We start from the raw sequence: 25,834 nt of genomic DNA, 5'->3' as shown, positions 1-25,834 counted from the left end.
TAGATGAACGAACGTCTCTCCTCTTGCTCAGTTCTGAGAGATAAGTGTGTGTGAAAGCCGTACTTCACCTAGCTTGTTGGGAACACTAAGTTTCTTTTCAGTTGCAAACTGCATTCCATACATATATATGGGTAGGTACTAGCTCCAAATCGGTTTTACAGTGAAAACTCCAGGAACTTCATACCGGCAATAGGAAACAGACTGAGAAAGCAGAGAAAAAGTGTCTCCTGCAACCCGATCCGTTGGTGCTAGATGGACGAACGTCTCTCCACTTGCTCAGTTCTGAGAGATAAGTGTGTGTGAAAGCCGTCCTTCACCTAGCTTGTTGGGAACACAAAGTTTCTTTTCAGTTGCAAACTCCATTCCATACATATATATGGGGAGGTTCTAGTTCCAAATCGGTTTTACAGTGAAAACTGCAGGAACTTCAAACCGGCACTAGGAAACAGACTGAGAAAGCAGAGAAAAAGTGTCTCCTGCATCCCGTTCCCTTGGTGCTAGATGAACGAACGTCTCTCCACTTGCTCAGTTCTGAGAGATAAGTGTGTGTGAAAGCCGTACTTCAACTAGCTTGTTGGGAACACAAAGTTTCTTTTCAGTTGCCAACTCCTTTCCATACATATATAAGGGGAGGTTCTAGTTCCAACTCGGATTTACAGTGAAAACTGCAGGAACTTCAAACCGGCACTAGGAAACAGACTGAGAAAGCACGGAAAAAGTATCTCCTGCAAACCGATCCCACGGTGCCAGATGAACGAACGTCTCTCCACTTGCTTAGTTCTGAGGGATATGTGTGTGAGAAAGCCGTCCTTCACCTAGCTTGTTGGGAACACAAAGTTTCTTTTCAGTTGCAAACTCCATTCCATACATATATATGGGGAGGTACAAGCTCCAACTCGGTTTTACAGTGAAAACTGCAGGAACTTCAAACCGGCACTAGGAAACAGACTGAGAAAGCAGAGAAAAAGTGTCTCCTGCAACCCGTTCCCTTGGTGCTAGATGAACGAACGTCTCTCCTCTTGCTCAGTTCTGAGAGATAAGTGTGTGTGAAAGCCGTCCTTCACCTAGCTTGTTGGGAACACAAAGTTTCTTTTCAGTTGCAAACTCCATTCCATACATATATATGGGGTGGTACTAGCTCCAACACGGTTTTACAGTGAAAACTGCAGGAACTTAAAACCGGCACTAGGAAACAGACTGAGAAAGCAGAGAAAAAGTGTCTCCTGCAACCCGATCCGTTGGTGCTAGATGGACGAACGTCTCACCTCTTGGTCAGTTCTGAGAGATAAGTGTGTGTAAAAGCCGTCCTTCACCTAGCTTTTTGGGAACACAAAGTTTCTTTTCAGTTGCAAACTCCATTCCATACATATATATGGGGAGGTTCTAGTTCCAACTCGGTTTTACAGTGAAAACTGCAGGAACTTCAAACCGGCACTAGGAAACAGACTGAGAAAGCAGAGAAAAAGTGTCTCCGGCATCCCGTTCCCTTCGTGCTAGATGAACGAACGTCTCTCCACTTCCTCAGTTCTGAGAGATAAGTGTGTGTGAAAGCCGTCCTTCACCTAGCTTGTTGGGAAAACAAAGTTTCTTTTCATTTGCAAACACCATTCCATACATATATATGGGGAGGTACTAGCTCCAACTCGGTTTTACAGTGAATACTGCAGGAACTTCAAACCGGCACTAGGAAACAGACTGAGAAAGCAGAGAAATAGTGTCTCCTGCATCCCGTTCCCTTGGTGCTAGATGAACGAACGTCTCTCCACTTGCTCAGTTCTGAGAGATAAGTGTGTGTGAAAGCCGTACTTCAACTAGCTTGTTGGGAACACAAAGTTTCTTTTCAGTTGCCAACTCCTTTCCATACATATATAAGGGGAGGTACTAGTTCCAACTCGGATTTACAGTGAAAACTGCAGGAACTTCAAACCGGCACTAGGAAACAGACTGAGAAAGCACGGAAAAAGTATCTCCTGCAAACCGATCCCACGGTGCCAGATGAACGAACGTCTCTCCACTTGCTTAGTTCTGAGGGATATGTGTGTGAGAAAGCCGTCCTTCACCTAGCTTGTTGTGAACACAAAGTTTCTTTTCAGTTGCAAACTCCATTCCATACATATATATGGGGAGGTACAAGCTCCAACTCGGTTTTACAGTGAAAACTGCAGGAACTTCAAACCGGCACTAGGAAACAGACTGAGAAAGCAGAGAAAAAGTGTCTCCTGCAACCCGTTCCCTTGGTGCTAGATGAACGAACGTCTCTCCTCTTGCTCAGTTCTGAGAGATAAGTGTGTGTGAAAGCCGTCCTTCACCTAGCTTGTTGGGAACACAAAGTTTCTTTTCAGGTGCAAACTCCATTCCATACATATATATGGGGTGGTACTAGCTCCAACACGGTTTTACAGTGAAAACTGCAGGAACTTAAAACCGGCACTAGGAAACAGACTGAGAAAGCAGAGAAAAAGTGTCTCCTGCAACCCGATCCGTTGGTGCTAGATGGACGAACGTCTCACCTCTTGGTCAGTTCTGAGAGATAAGTGTGTGTAAAAGCCGTCCTTCACCTAGCTTTTTGGGAACACAAAGTTTCTTTTCAGTTGCAAACTCCATTCCATAAATATATATGGGGAGGTTCTAGTTCCAACTCGGTTTTACAGTGAAAACTGCAGGAACTTCAAACCGGCACTAGGAAACAGACTGAGAAAGCAGAGAAAAAGTGTCTCCGGCATCCCGTTCCCTTCGTGCTAGATGAACGAACGTCTCTCCACTTCCTCAGTTCTGAGAGATAAGTGTGTGTGAAAGCCGTCCTTCACCTAGCTTGTTGGGAAAACAAAGTTTCTTTTCATTTGCAAACACCATTCCATACATATATATGGGGAGGTACTAGCTCCAACTCGGTTTTACAGTGAATACTGCAGGAACTTCAAACCGGCACTAGGAAACAGACTGTGAAAGCAGAGAAAAAGTGTCCCCTACAACCCGTTCCCTTGGTGCTAGATGAACGAACGTCTATCCTGTTGCTCAGTTCTGAGAGATAAGTGTGTGTGAAAGCCGTCCTTCACCTAGCTTGTTGGGAACACAAAGTTTCTTTTCAGTTGGAAACTCCATTCCATACATATATATGGGGTGGTACAAGCTCGAAATCGGTTTTACAGTGAAAACTGCAGGAATTTCAAACCGGCACTAGGAAACAGACTGAGAAAGCAGAGAAAAAGTGTCCCCTGCAACCCGTTCCCTTGGTGCTAGATGAACGAACGTCTCTCCACTTGCTCAGTTCTGAGAGATAAGTGTGTGTGAAAGCCGTCCTTCACCTAGCTTGTTGGGAACACAAAGTTTCTTTTCAGTTGCAAACTCCATTCCATATATATATAAGGGGAGGTACTAGCTCCAACTCAGTTTTACAGTGAAAACTGCGGGAACTTCAAACCGGCACTAGGAAACAGACTGAGAAAGCAGAGAAAAAGTGTCTCCTGCAAGCTGTTCCCTTGGTTCTAGATGAACGAACGTCTCTCCAATTGCTCTGTTCTGAGAGATAATTGTGTGTGAAAGCCGCCCTTCACCTAGCTTGTTGGGAACACAAAGTTTCTTTTAAGTTGCAAACTCCATTCCTTACATATATATGGGGAGGTACTAGCTCCAACTCGGTTTTACAGTGAAAACTGCAGGAACTTCAAACCGGCACTAGGAAACAGACTGAGAAAGCAGAGAAAAAGTGTCTCCTGCAACCCGTTCCCTTGGTGATAGATGAACGAACGTCTCTCCTCTTGCTCAGTTCTGAGAGATAAGTGTGTGTGAAAGCCGTACTTCAATTAGCTTGTTGGGAACACAAAGTTTCTTTTCAGTTGCAAACTCCATTCCATACATATATATGGGGAGGTATTATTTCAAACACGGTTTTACAGTGAAAACTGCAGGAAGTTCAAACCGACACTAGGAAACAGACTGAGAAAGCAGAGAAAAAGTGTCTCCTGCAACACGTTCCCTTGGTGCTAGATGAAAGAACGTCTCTCCTCTTGCTCAGTTCTGAGAGATAAGTGTGTGTGAAAGCCGTCCTTCACCTAGCTTGTTGGGAACACAAAGTTTCTTTTCAGTTGCAAACTCCATTCCATACATATATATGGGGAGGTACTAGCTCCAACTCGGTTTTACAGTGAAAACTGCGGGAACTTCAAACCGGCACTAGGAAACAGACTGAGAAAGCAGAGAAAAATTGTCTCCTGCAACCCGATCCGTTGGTGCTAGATGGACGAACTTCTCAACTCTTGCTAAGTTCTGAGAGATAATTGTGTGTGAAAGCCGTACTTCACCTAGCTTGTTGGGAACACAAAGTTCCTTTTCAGTTGCAAACTCCATTCCATACATATATATGGGGAGGTACTAGTTCCAACTGGGTTTTACAGTGAAAACTGCAGGAACTTCAAACCGGCACTAGGAAACAGACTGAGAAAGCAGAGAAAAAGTGTCTCCTCCAACCTGTTCCCTTGGTGCTAGATGAACGAACGTCTCTCCTCTTGCTCAGTTCTGAGAGATAAGTGTGTGTGAAAGCCGTACTTCACCTAGCTTGTTGGGAACACTAAGTTTCTTTTCAGTTGCAAACTGCATTCCATACATATATATGGGTAGGTACTAGCTCCAAATCGGTTTTACAGTGAAAACTCCAGGAACTTCATACCGGCAATAGGAAACAGACTGAGAAAGCAGAGAAAAAGTGTCTCCTGCATCCCGTTCCCTTGGTGCTAGATGAACGAACGTCTCTCCACTTGCTCAGTTCTGAGAGATAAGTGTGTGTGAAAGCCGTACTTCAACTAGCTTGTTGGGAACACAAAGTTTCTTTTCAGTTGCCAACTCCTTTCCATACATATATAAGGGGAGGTTCTAGTTCCAACTCGGATTTACAGTGAAAACTGCAGGAACTTCAAACCGGCACTAGGAAACAGACTGAGAAAGCACGGAAAAAGTATCTCCTGCAAACCGATCCCACGGTGCCAGATGAACGAACGTCTCTCCACTTGCTTAGTTCTGAGGGATATGTGTGTGAGAAAGCCGTCCTTCACCTAGCTTGTTGGGAACACAAAGTTTCTTTTCAGTTGCAAACTCCATTCCATACATATATATGGGGAGGTACAAGCTCCAACTCGGTTTTACAGTGAAAACTGCAGGAACTTCAAACCGGCACTAGGAAACAGACTGAGAAAGCAGAGAAAAAGTGTCTCCTGCAACCCGTTCCCTTGGTGCTAGATGAACGAACGTCTCTCCTCTTGCTCAGTTCTGAGAGATAAGTGTGTGTGAAAGCCGTCCTTCACCTAGCTTGTTGGGAACACAAAGTTTCTTTTCAGTTGCAAACTCCATTCCATACATATATATGGGGTGGTACTAGCTCCAACACGGTTTTACAGTGAAAACTGCAGGAACTTAAAACCGGCACTAGGAAACAGACTGAGAAAGCAGAGAAAAAGTGTCTCCTGCAACCCGATCCGTTGGTGCTAGATGGACGAACGTCTCACCTCTTGGTCAGTTCTGAGAGATAAATGTGTGTAAAAGCCGTCCTTCACCTAGCTTTTTGGGAACACAAAGTTTCTTTTCAGTTGCAAACTCCATTCCATACATATATATGGGGAGGTTCTAGTTCCAACTCGGTTTTACAGTGAAAACTGCAGGAACTTCAAACCGGCACTAGGAAACAGACTGAGAAAGCAGAGAAAAAGTGTCTCCGGCATCCCGTTCCCTTCGTGCTAGATGAACGAACGTCTCTCCACTTCCTCAGTTCTGAGAGATAAGTGTGTGTGAAAGCCGTCCTTCACCTAGCTTGTTGGGAAAACAAAGTTTCTTTTCATTTGCAAACACCATTCCATACATATATATGGGGAGGTACTAGCTCCAACTCGGTTTTACAGTGAATACTGCAGGAACTTCAAACCGGCACTAGGAAACAGACTGAGAAAGCAGAGAAATAGTGTCTCCTGCATCCCGTTCCCTTGGTGCTAGATGAACGAACGTCTCTCCACTTGCTCAGTTCTGAGAGATAAGTGTGTGTGAAAGCCGTACTTCAACTAGCTTGTTGGGAACACAAAGTTTCTTTTCAGTTGCCAACTCCTTTCCATACATATATAAGGGGAGGTACTAGTTCCAACTCGGATTTACAGTGAAAACTGCAGGAACTTCAAACCGGCACTAGGAAACAGACTGAGAAAGCACGGAAAAAGTATCTCCTGCAAACCGATCCCACGGTGCCAGATGAACGAACGTCTCTCCACTTGCTTAGTTCTGAGGGATATGTGTGTGAGAAAGCCGTCCTTCACCTAGCTTGTTGTGAACACAAAGTTTCTTTTCAGTTGCAAACTCCATTCCATACATATATATGGGGAGGTACAAGCTCCAACTCGGTTTTACAGTGAAAACTGCAGGAACTTCAAACCGGCACTAGGAAACAGACTGAGAAAGCAGAGAAAAAGTGTCTCCTGCAACCCGTTCCCTTGGTGCTAGATGAACGAACGTCTCTCCTCTTGCTCAGTTCTGAGAGATAAGTGTGTGTGAAAGCCGTCCTTCACCTAGCTTGTTGGGAACACAAAGTTTCTTTTCAGTTGCAAACTCCATTCCATACATATATATGGGGTGGTACTAGCTCCAACACGGTTTTACAGTGAAAACTGCAGGAACTTAAAACCGGCACTAGGAAACAGACTGAGAAAGCAGAGAAAAAGTGTCTCCTGCAACCCGATCCGTTGGTGCTAGATGGACGAACGTCTCACCTCTTGGTCAGTTCTGAGAGATAAGTGTGTGTAAAAGCCGTCCTTCACCTAGCTTTTTGGGAACACAAAGTTTCTTTTCAGTTGCAAACTCCATTCCATACATATATATGGGGAGGTTCTAGTTCCAACTCGGTTTTACAGTGAAAACTGCAGGAACTTCAAACCGGCACTAGGAAACAGACTGAGAAAGCAGAGAAAAAGTGTCCCCGGCATCCCGTTCCCTTCGTGCTAGATGAACGAACGTCTCTCCACTTCCTCAGTTCTGAGAGATAAGTGTGTGTGAAAGCCGTCCTTCACCTAGCTTGTTGGGAAAACAAAGTTTCTTTTCATTTGCAAACACCATTCCATACATATATATGGGGAGGTACTAGCTCCAACTCGGTTTTACAGTGAATACTGCAGGAACTTCAAACCGGCACTAGGAAACAGACTGTGAAAGCAGAGAAAAAGTGTCCCCTACAACCCGTTCCCTTGGTGCTAGATGAACGAACGTCTATCCTGTTGCTCAGTTCTGAGAGATAAGTGTGTGTGAAAGCCGTCCTTCACCTAGCTTGTTGGGAACACAAAGTTTCTTTTCAGTTGGAAACTCCATTCCATACATATATATGGGGTGGTACAAGCTCGAAATCGGTTTTACAGTGAAAACTGCAGGAATTTCAAACCGGCACTAGGAAACAGACTGAGAAAGCAGAGAAAAAGTGTCCCCTGCAACCCGTTCCCTTGGTGCTAGATGAACGAACGTCTCTCCACTTGCTCAGTTCTGAGAGATAAGTGTGTGTGAAAGCCGTCCTTCACCTAGCTTGTTGGGAACACAAAGTTTCTTTTCAGTTGCAAACTCCATTCCATATATATATAAGGGGAGGTACTAGCTCCAACTCAGTTTTACAGTGAAAACTGCGGGAACTTCAAACCGGCACTAGGAAACAGACTGAGAAAGCAGAGAAAAAGTGTCTCCTGCAAGCTGTTCCCTTGGTTCTAGATGAACGAACGTCTCTCCAATTGCTCTGTTCTGAGAGATAATTGTGTGTGAAAGCCGCCCTTCACCTAGCTTGTTGGGAACACAAAGTTTCTTTTAAGTTGCAAACTCCATTCCTTACATATATATGGGGAGGTACTAGCTCCAACTCGGTTTTACAGTGAAAACTGCAGGAACTTCAAACCGGCACTAGGAAACAGACTGAGAAAGCAGAGAAAAAGTGTCTCCTGCAACCCGTTCCCTTGGTGATAGATGAACGAACGTCTCTCCTCTTGCTCAGTTCTGAGAGATAAGTGTGTGTGAAAGCCGTACTTCAATTAGCTTGTTGGGAACACAAAGTTTCTTTTCAGTTGCAAACTCCATTCCATACATATATATGGGGAGGTATTATTTCAAACACGGTTTTACAGTGAAAACTGCAGGAAGTTCAAACCGACACTAGGAAACAGACTGAGAAAGCAGAGAAAAAGTGTCTCCTGCAACACGTTCCCTTGGTGCTAGATGAAAGAACGTCTCTCCTCTTGCTCAGTTCTGAGAGATAAGTGTGTGTGAAAGCCGTCCTTCACCTAGCTTGTTGGGAACACAAAGTTTCTTTTCAGTTGCAAACTCCATTCCATACATATATATGGGGAGGTACTAGCTCCAACTCGGTTTTACAGTGAAAACTGCGGGAACTTCAAACCGGCACTAGGAAACAGACTGAGAAAGCAGAGAAAAATTGTCTCCTGCAACCCGATCCGTTGGTGCTAGATGGACGAACTTCTCAACTCTTGCTAAGTTCTGAGAGATAATTGTGTGTGAAAGCCGTACTTCACCTAGCTTGTTGGGAACACAAAGTTCCTTTTCAGTTGCAAACTCCATTCCATACATATATATGGGGAGGTACTAGTTCCAACTGGGTTTTACAGTGAAAACTGCAGGAACTTCAAACCGGCACTAGGAAACAGACTGAGAAAGCAGAGAAAAAGTGTCTCCTCCAACCTGTTCCCTTGGTGCTAGATGAACGAACGTCTCTCCTCTTGCTCAGTTCTGAGAGATAAGTGTGTGTGAAAGCCGTACTTCACCTAGCTTGTTGGGAACACTAAGTTTCTTTTCAGTTGCAAACTGCATTCCATACATATATATGGGTAGGTACTAGCTCCAAATCGGTTTTACAGTGAAAACTCCAGGAACTTCATACCGGCAATAGGAAACAGACTGAGAAAGCAGAGAAAAAGTGTCTCCTGCAACCCGATCCGTTGGTGCTAGATGGACGAACGTCTCTCCACTTGCTCAGTTCTGAGAGATAAGTGTGTGTGAAAGCCGTCCTTCACCTAGCTTGTTGGGAACACAAAGTTTCTTTTAAGTTGCAAACTCCATTCCATACATATATATGGGGAGGTTCTAGTTCCAACTCGGTTGTACAGTGAAAACTGCAGGAACTTCAAACCGGCACTAGGAAACAGACTGAGAAAGCAGAGAAAAAGTGTCTCCTGCATCCCGTTCCCTTGGTGCTAGATGAACGAACGTCTCTCCACTTGCTCAGTTCTGAGAGATAAGTGTGTGTGAAAGCCGTACTTCAACTAGCTTGTTGGAACACAAAGTTTCTTTTCAGTTGCCAACTCCTTTCCATACATATATAAGGGGAGGTACTAGTTCCAACTCGGATTTACAGTGAAAACTGCAGGAACTTCAAACCGGCACTAGGAAACAGACTGAGAAAGCACGGAAAAAGTATCTCCTGCAAACCGATCCCACGGTGCCAGATGAACGAACGTCTCTCCACTTGCTTAGTTCTGAGGGATATGTGTGTGAGAAAGCCGTCCTTCACCTAGCTTGTTGGGAACACAAAGTTTCTTTTCAGTTGCAAACTCCATTCCATACATATATATGGGGAGGTACAAGCTCCAACTCGGTTTTACAGTGAAAACTGCAGGAACTTCAAACCGGCACTAGGAAACAGACTGAGAAAGCAGAGAAAAAGTGTCTCCTGCAACCCGTTCCCTTGGTGCTAGATGAACGAACGTCTCTCAACTTGCTCAGTCCTGAGAGATAAGTGTGTGTGAAAGCCGTCCTTCACCTAGCTTGTTGGGAACACAAAGTTTCTTTTCAGTTGCAAACTCCATTCCATACATATATAAGGGGAGGTACTAGCTCCAACTCGGTTTTACAGTGAAAACTGCAGGAACTTCAAACCGGCAATACGAAACAGACTGAGAAAGCAGAGAAAAAGTGTCTCCTGCAACCGTTCCCTTGGTGCTAGATGAACGAACGTCTCTCCTCTTGCTCAGTTCTGAGAGATAAGTGTGTGTGAAAGCCGTCCTTCACCTAGCTTGTTGGGAACACAAAGTTTCTTTTCAGTTGCAAACTCCATTCCATACATATATATTGGGTGGTACTAGCTCCAAATCGGTTTTACAGTGAAAATTGCAGGAACTTCAAACCGGCACTAGGAAACAGACTGAGAAAGCAGAGAAAAAGTGTCTCCTGCAACCCGTTCCCTTGGTGCTAGATGAACGAACGTCTCTCAACTTGCTCAGTCCTGAGAGATAAGTGTGTGTGAAAGCCGTACTTCACCTAGCTTGTTGGGAACACAAAGATTCTTTTCAGTTGCAAACTCCATTCCATACATATATATGGGGAGGTACTAGCTCCAATTCGGTTTTACAGTGAAAACTGCAGGAACTTCAAACCGTCACTAGGAAACAGACTGAGAAAGCAGAGAAAAAGTATCACCTGCAACCTGTTTAATTGGTGCTAGATGAATGAACGTCTCTCCACTTGCTCACTTCTGAGAGATATGTGTGTGTGAAAGCCGTCCTTCACCTAGCTTGTTGGGAACACAAAGTTTCTTTTCAGTTGCAAACTACATTCCATACATATATATGGGGAGGTACTAGTTCCAACTCGGTTTTACAGTGAAAACTGCAGGAAGTTCAAACCGGCATTAGGAAACAGACTGAGAAAGCAGAGAAAAAGTGTCTCCTGCAACCCGATCCGTTCATGCTAGATGGACGAACGTCTCACCTCTTGCTCAGTTCTGAGAGATAAGTGTGTGTTAAAGCCGTCCTTCACCTAGCTTGTTGGGAACACAAAGTTTCTTTTCAGTTGCAAACTCCATTCCATACATATATATCTGGAGGTACTAGTTCCAACCCGGTTTAACAGTGAAAACTGCAGGAACTTCAAACCGGCACTAGGAAACAGACTGAGAAAGCAGAGAAAAAGTGTCTCCTGCAACCCGTTCCCTTGCTGCTAGATGAACGAACGTCTCACCTCTTGCTCAGTTCTGAGAGATAAGTGTGTGTGAAAGCCGTCCTTCACCTAGCTTGTTGGGAACACAAAGTTTCTTTTCAGTTGCAAACTCCATTCCATACATATATAAGGGGAGGTACTAGCTCCAACTCGGTTTTACAGTGAAAACTGCAGGAACTTCAAACCGGCAATACGAAACAGACTGAGAAAGCAGAGAAAAAGTGTCTCCTGCAACCGTTCCCTTGGTGCTAGATGAACGAACGTCTCTCCTCTTGCTCAGTTCTGAGAGATAAGTGTGTGTGAAAGCCGTCCTTCACCTAGCTTGTTGGGAACACAAAGTTTCTTTTCAGTTGCAAACTCCATTCCATACATATATATTGGGTGGTACTAGCTCCAAATCGGTTTTACAGTGAAAATTGCAGGAACTTCAAACCGGCACTAGGAAACAGACTGAGAAAGCAGAGAATAAGTGTCTCCTGCAACCCGTTCCCTTGGTGCTAGATGAACGAACGTCTCTCAACTTGCTCAGTCCTGAGAGATAAGTGTGTGTGAAAGCCGTACTTCACCTAGCTTGTTGGGAACACAAAGATTCTTTTCAGTTGCAAACTCCATTCCATACATATATATGGGGAGGTACTAGCTCCAATTCGGTTTTACAGTGAAAACTGCAGGAACTTCAAACCGTCACTAGGAAACAGACTGAGAAAGCAGAGAAAAAGTATCACCTGCAACCTGTTTAATTGGTGCTAGATGAATGAACGTCTCTCCACTTGCTCACTTCTGAGAGATATGTGTGTGTGAAAGCCGTCCTTCACCTAGCTTGTTGGGAACACAAAGTTTCTTTTCAGTTGCAAACTACATTCCATACATATATATGGGGAGGTACTAGTTCCAACTCGGTTTTACAGTGAAAACTGCAGGAAGTTCAAACCGGCATTAGGAAACAGACTGAGAAAGCAGAGAAAAAGTGTCTCCTGCAACCCGATCCGTTCATGCTAGATGGACGAACGTCTCACCTCTTGCTCAGTTCTGAGAGATAAGTGTGTGTTAAAGCCGTCCTTCACCTAGCTTGTTGGGAACACAAAGTTTCTTTTCAGTTGCAAACTCCATTCCATACATATATATCTGGAGGTACTAGTTCCAACCCGGTTTAACAGTGAAAACTGCAGGAACTTCAAACCGGCACTAGGAAACAGACTGAGAAAGCAGAGAAAAAGTGTCTCCTGCAACCCGTTCCCTTGCTGCTAGATGAACGAACGTCTCACCTCTTGCTCAGTTCTGAGAGATAATTGTGTGTGAAAGCCGTCCTTCACCTAGCTTGTTGGGAACACAAAGTTTCTTTTCAGTTGCAAACTCCATTCCATACATATATAAGGGGAGGTACTAGCTCCAACTCGGTTTTACAGTGAAAACTGCAGGAACTTCAAACCGGCAATACGAAACAGACTGATAAAGCAGAGAAAAAGTGTCTCCTGCAACCGTTCCCTTGGTGCTAGATGAACGAAAGTCTCTCCTCTTGCTCAGTTCTGAGAGATAAGTGTGTGTGAAAGCCGTCCTTCACCTAGCTTGTTGGGAACACAAAGTTTCTTTTCAGTTGCAAACTCCATTCCATACATATATATTGGGTGGTACTAGCTCCAAATCGGTTTTACAGTGAAAATTGCAGGAACTTCAAACCGGCACTAGGAAACAGACTGAGAAAGCAGAGAAAAAGTGTCTCCTGCAACCCGTTCCCTTGGTGCTAGATGAACGAACGTCTCTCCACTTGCTCAGTCCTGAGAGATAAGTGTGTGTGAAAGCCGTCCTTCACCTAGCTTGTTGGGAACACAAAGATTCTTTTCAGTTGCAAACTCCATTCCATACATATATATGGGGAGGTACTAGCTCCAATTCGGTTTTACAGTGAAAACTGCAGGAACTTCAAACCGTCACTTGGAAACAGACTGAGAAAGCAGAGAAAAAGTATCACCTGCAACCTGTTTAATTGGTGCTAGATGAATGAACGTCTCTCCACTTGCTCACTTCTGAGAGATATGTGTGTGTGAAAGCCGTCCTTCACCTAGCTTGTTGGGAACACAAAGTTTCTTTTCAGTTGCAAACTCCATTCCATACATATATATTGGGTGGTACTAGCTCCAAATAGGTTTTACAGTGAAAATTGCAGGAACTTCAAACCGGCACTAGGAAACAGACTGAGAAAGGAGAGAAAAAGTGTCTCCTGCAACCCGTTCCCTTGGTGCTAGATGAACGAACGTCTCTCCACTTGCTCAGTCCTGAGAGATAAGTGTGTGTGAAAGCCGTCCTTCACCTAGCTTGTTGGGAACACAAAGATTCTTTTCAGTTGCAAACTCCATTCCATACATATATATGGGGAGGTACTAGCTCCAATTCGGTTTTACAGTGAAAACTGCAGGAACTTCAAACCGTCACTAGGAAACAGACTGAGAAAGCAGAGAAAAAGTATCACCTGCAACCTGTTTAATTGGTGCTAGATGAATGAACGTCTCTCCACTTGCTCACTTCTGAGAGATATGTGTGTGTGAAAGCCGTCCTTCACCTAGCTTGTTGGGAACACAAAGTTTCTTTTCAGTTGCAAACTACATTCCATACATATATATGGGGAGGTACTAGTTCCAACTCGGTTTTACAGTGAAAACTGCAGGAAGTTCAAACCGGCATTAGGAAACAGACTGAGAAAGCAGAGAAAAAGTTTCTCCTGCAACCCGATCCGTTGGTGCTAGATGGACGAACGTCTCACCTCTTGCTCAGTTCTGAGAGATAAGTGTGTGTTAAAGCCGTCCTTCACCTAGCTTGTTGGGAACACAAAGTTTCTTTTCAGTTGCAAACTCCATTCCATACATATATATCTGGAGGTACTAGTTCCAACCCGGTTTAACAGTGAAAACTGCAGGAACTTCAAACCGGCACTAGGAAACAGACTGAGAAAGCAGAGAAAAAGTGTCTCCTGCAACCCGTTCCCTTGCTGCTAGATGAACGAACGTCTCACCTCTTGCTCAGTTCTGAGAGATAAGTGTGTGTGAAAGCCGTCCTTCACCTAGCTTGTTGGGAACACAAAGTTTCTTTTCAGTTGCAAACTCCATTCCATACATATATAAGGGGAGGTACTAGCTCCAACTCGGTTTTACAGTGAAAACTGCTGGAACTTCAAACCGGCAATAGGAAACAGACTGAGAAAGCAGAGAAAAAGTGTCTCCTGCAACCGTTCCCTTGGTGCTAGATGAACGAACGTCTCTCCTCTTGCTCAGTTCTGAGAGATAAGTGTGTGTGAAAGCCGTCCTTCACCTAGCTTGTTGGGAACACAAAGTTTCTTTTCAGTTGCAAACTCCATTCCATACATATATATTGGGTGGTACTAGCTCCAAATCGGTTTTACAGTGAAAATTGCAGGAACTTCAAACCGGCACTAGGAAACAGACTGAGAAAGCAGAGAAAAAGTGTCTCCTGCAACCCGTTCCCTTGGTGCTAGATGAACGAACGTCTCTCCTCTTGCTCAGATCTGAGAAATAATTGTGTGTGAAAGAAGTCCTTCACCTAGCTTGTTGGGAACACAAAGTTTCTTTTCAGTTGCAAACTCCATTCCATAAATATATATGGGGAGGTACTAGCTCCAACTCGGTTTTACAGTGAAAACTGCAGGAACTTCAAACCGGCACTAGGAAACAGACTGAGAAAGCAGAGAAAAAGTGTCTCCTGCAAGCTGTTCCCTTGGTTCTAGATGAACGAACGTCTCTCCAATTGCTCTGTTCTGAGAGATAATTGTGTGTGAAAGCCGTCCTTCACCTAGCTTGTTGGGAACACAAAGTTTCTTTTCAGTTGCAAACTCCATTCCTTACATATATATGGGGAGGTACTAGCTCCAACTCGGTTTTACAGTGAAAACTGCAGGAACTTCAAACCGGCACTAGGAAACAGACTGAGAAAGCAGAGAAAAAGTGTCTCCTGCAACCCGTTCCCATGGTGATAGATGAACGAACGTCTCTCCTCTTGCTCAGTTCTGAGAGATAAGTGTGTGTGAAAGCCGTACTTCAATTAGCTTGTTGGGAACACAAAGTTTCTTTTCAGTTGCAAACTCCATTCCATACATATATATGGGGAGGTACTAGTTCAAACTCGGTTTTACAGTGAAAACTGCAGGAAGTTCAAACCGACACTAGGAAACAGACTGAGAAAGCAGAGAAAAATTGTCTCCTGCAACCCGATCCGTTGGTGCTAGATGGACGAACTTCTCAACTCTTGCTAAGTTCTGAGAGATAAGTGTGTGTGAAAGCCGTACTTCACCTAGCTTGTTGGGAACACAAAGTTCCTTTTCAGTTGCAAACACCATTCCATACATATATATGGGGAGGTACTAGTTCCAACTGGGTTTTACAGTGAAAACTGCAGGAACTTCAAACCGGCACTAGGAAACAGACTGAGAAAGCAGACAAAAAGTGTCTCCTCCAACCTGTTCCCTTGGTGCTAGATGAACGAACGTCTCTCCTCTTGCTCAGTTCTGAGAGATAAGTGTGTGTGAAAGCCGTACTTCACCTAGCTTGTTGGGAACACTAAGTTTCTTTTCAGTTGCAAACTGCATTCCATACATATATATGGGTAGGTACTAGCTCCAAATCGGTTTTACAGTGAAAACTCCAGGAACTTCAACCCGGCACTAGGAAACAGACTGAGAAAGCAGAGAAAAAGTGTCTCCTGCAACCCGATCCGTTGGTGCTAGATGGACGAACGTCTCACCTCTTGCTAAGTTCTGAGAGATAAGTGTGTGTGAAAGCCGTCCTTCACGTAGCTTGTTGGGAACACAAAGTTTCTTTTCAGTTGCAAACTCCATTCCGTACATATATATGGGGAGGTTCTAGTTCCAACTCGGTTTTACAGTGAAAACTGCAGGAACTTCAAACCGGCACTAGGAAACAGACTGAGAAAGCAGAGAAAAAGTGTCCCCTGCAACCCGTTCACTTGGTGCTAGATGAATGAACGTCTCTCCTCTTGCTCAGTTCTGAGAGATAAGTGTGTGTGAAAGCCGTCCTTCACCTAGCTTGTTGGGAACACAAAGTTTCTTTTCAGTTGCAAACTCCATTCCATATATATATATGGGGTGGTACTAGCTCCAAATCGGTTTTACAGTGAAAACTGCAGGAACTTCAAACCGGCACTAGGAAACAGACTGAGAAAGCAGAGAAAAAGTGTCCCCTGCAACCCGTTCCCTTGGTGCTAGATGAACGAACGTCTCTCCTCTTGCTCAGTTCTGAGAGATAATTGTGTGTGAAAGCCGTCCTACACCTAGCTTGTTGGGAACACAAAATTTCTTTTCAGTTGCAAACTCCATTCCATAAATATATATGGGGAGGTAATAGCTCCAACTCGGTTTTACAGTGAAAACTGCAGGAACTTCAAAACGGCACTAGGAAACAGACTGAGAAAGCATAGAAAAAGTGTCACCTGTAAGCTGTTCCCTTTGTTCTAGATGAACGAACGTCTCTCCAATTGCTCAGTTCTGAGAGATAAGTGTGTGTGAAAGCCGTCCTTCACCTAGCTTGTTGGGAACACAAAGTTTCTTTTCAGTTGCAAACCCCATTCCATACATATATAAGGGGAGGTACTAGCTCCAACTCGGTTTTACAGTGAAAACTGCAGGAACTTCAAACCGGCACTAGGAAACAGACTGAGAAAGCAGAGAAAAAGTGTCTCCTGCAACCCGTTCCCTTGGTGCTAGATGAACGAACGTCTCTCCTCTTGCTCAGTTCTGAGAGATAAGTGTGTGTGAAAGCCGTCCTTCAATTAGCTTGTTGGGAACACAAAGTTTCCTTTCAGTTGCAAACTCCATTCCTTACATATATATGGGGATGTACTAGCTCCAACTCGGTTTTACAGTGAAAACTGCAGGAACTTCAAACCGGCCCTAGGAAAAAGACTGAGAAAGCAGAGAAAAAGTGTCTCCTGCACCCGTTCCTTTGGTGCTAGATGAACGAACGTCTCTCCACTTGCTCAGTCCTGAGAGATAAGTGTGTGTGAAAGCCGTCCTTCACCTAGCTTGTTGGGAACACAAAGATTCTTTTCATTTGCAAACTCCATTCCATACATATATATGGGGAGGTACTAGCTCCAATTCGATTTTACAGTGAAAACTGCAGGAACTTCAAACCGTCACTAGGAAACAGACTGAGAAAGCAGTGAAAAAGTATCACCTGCAACCTGTTTAATTTGTGCTAGATGAATGAACGTCTCTCCACTTGCTCACTTCTGAGAGATATGTGTGTGTGAAAGCCGTCCTTCACCTAGCTTGTTGGGAACACAAAGTTTCTTTTCAGTTGCAAACTACATTCCATACATATATATGGGGAGGTACTAGTTCCAACTCGGTTTTACAGTGAAAACTGCAGGAAGTTCAAACCGGCATTAGGAAACAGACTGAGAAAGCAGAGAAAAAGTGTCTCCTGAAACCCGATCCGTTCGTGCTAGATGGACGAACGTCTCACCTCTTGCTCAGTTCTGAGAGATAAGTGTGTGTTAAAGCCGTACTTCACCTAGCTTGTTGGGAACACAAAGTTTCTTTTCAGTTGCAAACTCCATTCCATACATATATATCTGGAGGTACAAGTTCCAACCCGGTTTAACAGTGAAATCTGCAGGAACTTCAAACCGGCACTAGGAAACAGACTGAGAAAGCAGAGAAAAAGTGTCTCCTGCAACCCGTTCCCTTGCTGCTAGATGAACGAACGTCTCACCTCTTCCTCAGTTCTGAGAGATAAGTGTGTGTGAAAGCCGTCCTTCACCTAGATTGTTGGGAACACAAAGTTTCTTTTCAGTTGCAAACTCCATTCCATACATATATAAGGGGAGGTACTAGCTCCAACTCGGTTTTACAGTGAAAACTGCAGGAACTTCAAACCGGCAATACGAAACAGACTGAGAAAGCAGAGAAAAAGTGTCTCCTGCAACCGTTCCCTTGGTGCTAGATGAACGAACGTCTCTCCTCTTGCTCAGTTCTGAGAGATAAGTGTGTGTGAAAGCCGTCCTTCACCTAGCTTGTTGGGAACACAAAGTTTCTTTTCAGTTGCAAACTCCATTCCATACATATATATTGGGTGGTACTAGCTCCAAATCGGTTTTACAGTGAAAATTGCAGGAACTTCAAACCGGCACTAGGAAACAGACTGAGAAAGCAGAGAAAAAGTGTCTCCTGCAACCCGTTCCCTTGGTGCTAGATGAACGAACGTCTCTCCTCTTGCTCAGATCTGAGAAATAATTGTGTGTGAAAGCCGTCCTTCACCTAGCTTGTTGGGAACACAAAGTTTCTTTTCAGTTGCAAACTCCATTCCATAAATATATATGGGGAGGTACTAGCTCCAACTCGGTTTTACAGTGAAAACTGCAGGAACTTCAAACCGGCACTAGGAAACAGACTGAGAAAGCAGAGAAATAGTTTCTCCTGCAAGCTGTTCCCTTGGTTCTAGATGAACGAACGTCTCTCCAATTGCTCTATTCTGAGAGATAATTGTGTGTGAAAGCCGTCCTTCACCTAGCTTGTTGGGAACACAAAGTTTCTTTTCAGTTGCAAACTCCATTCCTTACATATATATGGGGAGGTACTAGCTCCAACTCGGTTTTACAGTGAAAACTGCAGGAACTTCAAACCGGCACTAGGAAACAGACTGAGAAAGCAGAGAAAAAGTGTCTCCTGCAACCCGTTCCCTTGGTGATAGATGAACGAACGTCTCTCCTCTTGCTCAGTTCTGAGAGATAAGTGTGTGTGAAAGCCGTACTTCAATTAGCTTGTTGGGAACACAAAGTTTCTTTTCAGTTGCAAACTCCATTCCATACATATATATGGGGAGGTATTATTTCAAACACGGTTTTACAGTGAAAACTGCAGGAAGTTCACACCGACACTAGGAAACAGACTGAGAAAGCAGAGAAAAAGTGTCTCCTGCAACCCGTTCCCTTGGTGCTAGATGAACGAACGTCTCTCCTCTTGCTCAGTTCTGAGAGATAAGTGTGTGTGAAAGCCGTCCTTCACCTAGCTTGTTGGGAACACAAAGTTTCTTTTCAGTTGCAAACTCCATTCCATACATATATATGGGGAGGTACTAGCTCCAACTCGGTTTTACAGTGAAAACTGCGGGAACTTCAAACCGGCACTAGGAAACAGACTGAGAAAGCAGAGAAAAATTGTCTCCTGCAACCCGATCCGTTGGTGCTAGATGGACGAACTTCTCAACTCTTGCTAAGTTCTGAGAGATAATTGTGTGTGAAAGCCGTACTTCACCTAGCTTGTTGGGAACACAAAGTTCCTTTTCAGTTGCAAACTCCATTCCATACATATATATGGGGAGGTACTAGTTCCAACTGGGTTTTACAGTGAAAACTGCAGGAACTTCAAACCGGCACTAGGAAACAGACTGAGAAAGCAGAGAAAAAGTGTCTCCTCCAACCTGTTCCCTTGGTGCTAGATGAACGAACGTCTCTCCTCTTGCTCAGTTCTGAGAGATAAGTGTGTGTGAAAGCCGTACTTCACCTAGCTTGTTGGGAACACTAAGTTTCTTTTCAGTTGCAAACTGCATTCCATACATATATATGGGTAGGTACTAGCTCCAAATCGGTTTTACAGTGAAAACTCCAGGAACTTCATACCGGCAATAGGAAACAGACTGAGAAAGCAGAGAAAAAGTGTCTCCTGCAACCCGATCCGTTGGTGCTAGATGGACGAACGTCTCTCCACTTGCTCAGTTCTGAGAGATAAGTGTGTGTGAAAGCCGTCCTTCACCTAGCTTGTTGGGAACACAAAGTTTCTTTTCAGTTGCAAACTCCATTCCATACATATATATGGGGAGGTTCTAGTTCCAAATCGGTTTTACAGTGAAAACTGCAGGAACTTCAAACCGGCACTAGGAAACAGACTGAGAAAGCAGAGAAAAAGTGTCTCCTGCATCCCGTTCCCTTGGTGCTAGATGAACGAACGTCTCTCCACTTGCTCAGTTCTGAGAGATAAGTGTGTGTGAAAGCCGTACTTCAACTAGCTTGTTGGGAACACAAAGTTTCTTTTCAGTTGCCAACTCCTTTCCATACATATATAAGGGGAGGTTCTAGTTCCAACTCGGATTTACAGTGAAAACTGCAGGAACTTCAAACCGGCACTAGGAAACAGACTGAGAAAGCACGGAAAAAGTATCTCCTGCAAACCGATCCCACGGTGCCAGATGAACGAACGTCTCTCCACTTGCTTAGTTCTGAGGGATATGTGTGTGAGAAAGCCGTCCTTCACCTAGCTTGTTGGGAACACAAAGTTTCTTTTCAGTTGCAAACTCCATTCCATACATATATATGGGGAGGTACAAGCTCCAACTCGGTTTTACAGTGAAAACTGCAGGAACTTCAAACCGGCACTAGGAAACAGACTGAGAAAGCAGAGAAAAAGTGTCTCCTGCAACCCGTTCCCTTGGTGCTAGATGAACGAACGTCTCTCCTCTTGCTCAGTTCTGAGAGATAAGTGTGTGTGAAAGCCGTCCTTCACCTAGCTTGTTGGGAACACAAAGTTTCTTTTCAGTTGCAAACTCCATTCCATACATATATATGGGGAGGTTCTAGTTCCAACTCGGTTTTACAGTGAAAACTGCAGGAACTTCAAACCGGCACTAGGAAACAGACTGAGAAAGCAGAGAAAAAGTGTCTCCGGCATCCCGTTCCCTTCGTGCTAGATGAACGAACGTCTCTCCACTTCCTCAGTTCTGAGAGATAAGTGTGTGTGAAAGCCGTCCTTCACCTAGCTTGTTGGGAAAACAAAGTTTCTTTTCATTTGCAAACACCATTCCATACATATATATGGGGAGGTACTAGCTCCAACTCGGTTTTACAGTGAATACTGCAGGAACTTCAAACCGGCACTAGGAAACAGACTGAGAAAGCAGAGAAATAGTGTCTCCTGCATCCCGTTCCCTTGGTGCTAGATGAACGAACGTCTCTCCACTTGCTCAGTTCTGAGAGATAAGTGTGTGTGAAAGCCGTACTTCAACTAGCTTGTTGGGAACACAAAGTTTCTTTTCAGTTGCCAACTCCTTTCCATACATATATAAGGGGAGGTACTAGTTCCAACTCGGATTTACAGTGAAAACTGCAGGAACTTCAAACCGGCACTAGGAAACAGACTGAGAAAGCACGGAAAAAGTATCTCCTGCAAACCGATCCCACGGTGCCAGATGAACGAACGTCTCTCCACTTGCTTAGTTCTGAGGGATATGTGTGTGAGAAAGCCGTCCTTCACCTAGCTTGTTGGGAACACAAAGTTTCTTTTCAGTTGCAAACTCCATTCCATACATATATATGGGGAGGTACAAGCTCCAACTCGGTTTTACAGTGAAAACTGCAGGAACTTCAAACCGGCACTAGGAAACAGACTGAGAAAGCAGAGAAAAAGTGTCTCCTGCAACCCGTTCCCTTGGTGCTAGATGAACGAACGTCTCTCCTCTTGCTCAGTTCTGAGAGATAAGTGTGTGTGAAAGCCGTCCTTCACCTAGCTTGTTGGGAACACAAAGTTTCTTTTCAGTTGCAAACTCCATTCCATACATATATATGGGGTGGTACTAGCTCCAACACGGTTTTACAGTGAAAACTGCAGGAACTTAAAACCGGCACTAGGAAACAGACTGAGAAAGCAGAGAAAAAGTGTCTCCTGCAACCCGATCCGTTGGTGCTAGATGGACGAACGTCTCACCTCTTGGTCAGTTCTGAGAGATAAGTGTGTGTAAAAGCCGTCCTTCACCTAGCTTTTTGGGAACACAAAGTTTCTTTTCAGTTGCAAACTCCATTCCATACATATATATGGGGAGGTTCTAGTTCCAACTCGGTTTTACAGTGAAAACTGCAGGAACTTCAAACCGGCACTAGGAAACAGACTGAGAAAGCAGAGAAAAAGTGTCTCCGGCATCCCGTTCCCTTCGTGCTAGATGAACGAACGTCTCTCCACTTCCTCAGTTCTGAGAGATAAGTGTGTGTGAAAGCCGTCCTTCACCTAGCTTGTTGGGAAAACAAAGTTTCTTTTCATTTGCAAACACCATTCCATACATATATATGGGGAGGTACTAGCTCCAACTCGGTTTTACAGTGAATACTGCAGGAACTTCAAACCGGCACTAGGAAACAGACTGTGAAAGCAGAGAAAAAGTGTCCCCTACAACCCGTTCCCTTGGTGCTAGATGAACGAACGTCTATCCTGTTGCTCAGTTCTGAGAGATAAGTGTGTGTGAAAGCCGTCCTTCACCTAGCTTGTTGGGAACACAAAGTTTCTTTTCAGTTGGAAACTCCATTCCATACATATATATGGGGTGGTACAAGCTCGAAATCGGTTTTACAGTGAAAACTGCAGGAATTTCAAACCGGCACTAGGAAACAGACTGAGAAAGCAGAGAAAAAGTGTCCCCTGCAACCCGTTCCCTTGGTGCTAGATGAACGAACGTCTCTCCACTTGCTCAGTTCTGAGAGATAAGTGTGTGTGAAAGCCGTCCTTCACCTAGCTTGTTGGGAACACAAAGTTTCTTTTCAGTTGCAAACTCCATTCCATATATATATAAGGGGAGGTACTAGCTCCAACTCAGTTTTACAGTGAAAACTGCGGGAACTTCAAACCGGCACTAGGAAACAGACTGAGAAAGCAGAGAAAAAGTGTCTCCTGCAAGCTGTTCCCTTGGTTCTAGATGAACGAACGTCTCTCCAATTGCTCTGTTCTGAGAGATAATTGTGTGTGAAAGCCGCCCTTCACCTAGCTTGTTGGGAACACAAAGTTTCTTTTAAGTTGCAAACTCCATTCCTTACATATATATGGGGAGGTACTAGCTCCAACTCGGTTTTACAGTGAAAACTGCAGGAACTTCAAACCGGCACTAGGAAACAGACTGAGAAAGCAGAGAAAAAGTGTCTCCTGCAACCCGTTCCCTTGGTGATAGATGAACGAACGTCTCTCCTCTTGCTCAGTTCTGAGAGATAAGTGTGTGTGAAAGCCGTACTTCAATTAGCTTGTTGGGAACACAAAGTTTCTTTTCAGTTGCAAACTCCATTCCATACATATATATGGGGAGGTATTATTTCAAACACGGTTTTACAGTGAAAACTGCAGGAAGTTCAAACCGACACTAGGAAACAGACTGAGAAAGCAGAGAAAAAGTGTCTCCTGCAACACGTTCCCTTGGTGCTAGATGAAAGAACGTCTCTCCTCTTGCTCAGTTCTGAGAGATAAGTGTGTGTGAAAGCCGTCCTTCACCTAGCTTGTTGGGAACACAAAGTTTCTTTTCAGTTGCAAACTCCATTCCATACATATATATGGGGAGGTACTAGCTCCAACTCGGTTTTACAGTGAAAACTGCGGGAACTTCAAACCGGCACTAGGAAACAGACTGAGAAAGCAGAGAAAAATTGTCTCCTGCAACCCGATCCGTTGGTGCTAGATGGACGAACTTCTCAACTCTTGCTAAGTTCTGAGAGATAATTGTGTGTGAAAGCCGTACTTCACCTAGCTTGTTGGGAACACAAAGTTCCTTTTCAGTTGCAAACTCCATTCCATACATATATATGGGGAGGTACTAGTTCCAACTGGGTTTTACAGTGAAAACTGCAGGAACTTCAAACCGGCACTAGGAAACAGACTGAGAAAGCAGAGAAAAAGTGTCTCCTCCAACCTGTTCCCTTGGTGCTAGATGAACGAACGTCTCTCCTCTTGCTCAGTTCTGAGAGATAAGTGTGTGTGAAAGCCGTACTTCACCTAGCTTGTTGGGAACACTAAGTTTCTTTTCAGTTGCAAACTGCATTCCATACATATATATGGGTAGGTACTAGCTCCAAATCGGTTTTACAGTGAAAACTCCAGGAACTTCATACCGGCAATAGGAAACAGACTGAGAAAGCAGAGAAAAAGTGTCTCCTGCAACCCGATCCGTTGGTGCTAGATGGACGAACGTCTCTCCACTTGCTCAGTTCTGAGAGATAAGTGTGTGTGAAAGCCGTCCTTCACCTAGCTTGTTGGGAACACAAAGTTTCTTTTAAGTTGCAAACTCCATTCCATACATATATATGGGGAGGTTCTAGTTCCAACTCGGTTGTACAGTGAAAACTGCAGGAACTTCAAACCGGCACTAGGAAACAGACTGAGAAAGCAGAGAAAAAGTGTCTCCTGCATCCCGTTCCCTTGGTGCTAGATGAACGAACGTCTCTCCACTTGCTCAGTTCTGAGAGATAAGTGTGTGTGAAAGCCGTACTTCAACTAGCTTGTTGGGAACACATAGTTTCTTTTCAGTTGCCAACTCCTTTCCATACATATATAAGGGGAGGTACTAGTTCCAACTCGGATTTACAGTGAAAACTGCAGGAACTTCAAACCGGCACTAGGAAACAGACTGAGAAAGCACGGAAAAAGTATCTCCTGCAAACCGATCCCACGGTGCCAGATGAACGAACGTCTCTCCACTTGCTTAGTTCTGAGGGATATGTGTGTGAGAAAGCCGTCCTTCACCTAGCTTGTTGGGAACACAAAGTTTCTTTTCAGTTGCAAACTCCATTCCATACATATATATGGGGAGGTACAAGCTCCAACTCGGTTTTACAGTGAAAACTGCAGGAACTTCAAACCGGCACTAGGAAACAGACTGAGAAAGCAGAGAAAAAGTGTCTCCTGCAACCCGTTCCCTTGGTGCTAGATGAACGAACGTCTCTCCTCTTGCTCAGTTCTGAGAGATAAGTGTGTGTGAAAGCCGTCCTTCACCTAGCTTGTTGGGAACACAAAGTTTCTTTTCAGTTGCAAACTCCATTCCATACATATATATGGGGTGGTACTAGCTCCAACACGGTTTTACAGTGAAAACTGCAGGAACTTAAAACCGGCACTAGGAAACAGACTGAGAAAGCAGAGAAAAAGTGTCTCCGGCATCCCGTTCCCTTCGTGCTAGATGAACGAACGTCTCTCCACTTCCTCAGTTCTGAGAGATAAGTGTGTGTGAAAGCCGTCCTTCACCTAGCTTGTTGGGAACACAAAGTTTCTTTTCATTTGCAAACACCATTCCATACATATATATGGGGAGGTACTAGCTCCAACTCGGTTTTACAGTGAATACTGCAGGAACTTCAAACCGGCACTAGGAAACAGACTGAGAAAGCAGAGAAAAAGTGTCCCCTGCAACCCGTTCCCTTGGTGCTAGATGAACGAACGTCTCTCCACTTGCTCAGTTCTGAGAGATAAGTGTGTGTGAAAGCCGTCCTTCACCTAGCTTGTTGGGAACACAAAGTTTCTTTTCAGTTGCAAACTCCATTCCATATATATATAAGGGGAGGTACTAGCTCCAACTCAGTTTTACAGTGAAAACTGCGGGAACTTCAAACCGGCACTAGGAAACAGACTGAGAAAGCAGAGAAAAAGTGTCTCCTGCAACACGTTCCCTTGGTGCTAGATGAAAGAACGTCTCTCCACTTGCTCAGTTCTGAGAGGTAAGTGTGTGTGAAAGCCGTCCTTCACCTAGCTTGTTGGGAACACAAAGTTTCTTTTCAGTTGCCAACACCAATCCATACAAATATATGGGGAAGTACTAGCTCCAACTCGGTTTTACAGTGAAAAATGAAGGAACTTCAAACCGGCACTAGGAAACAGACTGAGAAAGCAGGGAAAAAGTGTCTCCTGCAACCCGTTCCCTTGGTGCTAGATGAACGAACGTCTCTCCTCTTGCTCAGTTCTGAGAGATAAGTGTGTGTGAAAGCCGCCCTTCACCTAGCTTGTTGGGAACACAAAGATTCTTTTCAGTTGCAAACACCATTCCATACATATATATGGGGAGGTACTAGCTCCAACTCGGTTTTACAGTGAATACTGCAGGAACTTCAAACCGGCACTAGG

The sequence above is a fragment of the Camelus bactrianus genome, chromosome 18, assembly GCF_048773025.1.
Source record: "Camelus bactrianus isolate YW-2024 breed Bactrian camel chromosome 18, ASM4877302v1, whole genome shotgun sequence".
Lineage (NCBI taxonomy): Eukaryota > Metazoa > Chordata > Mammalia > Artiodactyla > Camelidae > Camelus > Camelus bactrianus.
Note: the sequence above shows the minus strand (reverse complement) of the source record.